Source organism: Eptatretus burgeri, chromosome 4 (assembly GCF_056783735.1).
Source record: "Eptatretus burgeri isolate ZD-2024b chromosome 4, Ebu_testis_v1, whole genome shotgun sequence".
NCBI classification, from domain to species: Eukaryota; Metazoa; Chordata; class Myxini; order Myxiniformes; family Myxinidae; genus Eptatretus; species Eptatretus burgeri.
This window is the reverse complement of record NC_140964.1, coordinates 140196963-140198973: the sequence shown is the minus strand read 5'-3', so window position 1 is coordinate 140198973 and position 2011 is coordinate 140196963.

The following is a 2011-nucleotide window of genomic DNA, read 5'->3' as shown; positions in this document are numbered from 1 at the left end:
ACAAACACACAAACAACCAAACAAACAGACACAGAATGACACACACAACCGACCAACATAATTGCTGAAATCCTAAGGATTCTGGAAATTAAAAAGGGGTGAAAACATAAACTCCTTCACCTTCGTTGGTGGAGATAATAAGCACACACGGGCCTCCCTATTTGATTTCTCCATTAAAAATAAGCACGTATGAAAACGTCACAGTAAGGCTTTGAAAACTGAAAATATTATCAACTCAAAATCGACAGTATTTCGTGTTTTATCGGTACATAAGCTTTAAGTCCGAATTTCTTAGACCTCTGGTCCACGAGGTCCGTCCGTCTTGCACCTCTCGTTTAATAACTGGTACTTATAAGACGTGTACGTTTAAAAGAACGTTGTTCTTCATCAAGGTCGTCAAAGGGTGTTTTTATGACCCTTTATGATAAAGAACAGACTATAATGAATTTGCACTTCACTCGAGGACTTTGATGCGAATGGTGAAGAATGAGGAAATGATTGTTCGGAGTGCGAAAGGTTCGAAGAAGAGAGGGAGCAGAAGACGGGTCTTTCACCCAGACATGGAAAATAAACTTCTTGCGAGTTTAAACAAATATGTGCTCGAGGACTGAAAATGTATTCAGTATTTGTTTTCAAGGTACGGGCAATAAAAATTGCAATGACGTAAAAACTGACGTCGATGTAGCCAATCTGAAGAACATTTACCATTATAAGCCCACATCATGGATTTTTGAATACGAACAAGCGCATTTGGAAAATAAGTGCATATGTGCTCCACTCAATCTAAAAATAGGTGCATACGCTTATTATCCAGATTGTACTGGATTGTGAACACAAGAGAAAAATGGAGAGGAGGAGGGGACAAAGGGTGAATATTGAGAAAATGAAGAGAATGGAGAGTCAAGAGAGCCCAGCAAAGGAGAGGTCTAACATTCCACCATGTAACTTTCATTCAAATATTCCATCAACATAATAAAGTTACAAAAATGACTTGGGGTTGAATGAAGCATGAATTATTAGTTTGTTATCTCATAATGAATGTTGGAGTAAGTGTTTTGTAACCCCAGTTAGCAACGACCAGGATCGGATGTACAGGAAGCTCCTTTCCCCCTTAACCCCTGTGTCTGTCTGTTTTCCCTTTGGAATTACTAATTCACATTCTTAATTTGAGATGAGTGGAGAGTGCATGGAAATGTGCTGGTGTGAGTACGAAATCAGAGTGTAGGGCCAAAATTTAGATGTGCATGGCGCGGGAAGTGAGTGGTGTGAAAAGTTGTTTGATACCAACGCCTTTCACTAGAAGGAGCCTCCAGTTGGAATAGGCCAGCTAGAAGGGTTAGAATTTTTTGAAAATTGAAGCTGAAAAGCTGATGGTCATTGGCCGTGGCAAAATTTGTATTGGAAATGATGAGTGGGAGGGCAAATGTGTAGCTTGTGGCCTGTGAATGTGGCCCAAGAGTTAGGAGCATTATTTTTGAAGGCACTGAGGCTTGGGCACTCCTGAGCACCTGAGTCACCAGAGATGTCCAGGAGGGTGAGGTAGTTTAAAATGGAGAACCCGAGCACTGAAAAAGAGGGCCCATGCATGCGAGTGATATGAGGGCATGGCTGGTGCAATGAGGAGCCTCACGGTGAGAGCCAGGGAAGGCCCCACAATTAATTAGTGAAATGTGGGAGCTGTTCCTGGTTACAGCTACTTGTCTCAGAATACCAAGTGAGGAAGAATTTATGAGGGCCATGCCTAAATTCGTAGGATGAAACCAGCAAGTTAATGAGTTGGTAAATTAGTCATTAGGACCACTGCAGTGACTTTACAAGTAATGTGAAACGAATGATTCTTTAAATTTGATGCCCTCCTCCACAGCATACAATGAGTGTCTGCCACTGGGAAGAACAGAATAGGGTATTTGGCATTTTAGAGGACCCATAGAGACCCAAATTGTGAGATCATGATTTGTGCCACTCGGCAAACCTTTCCATCGACGAGTCAAGTATGGCCCCCACCACCTCA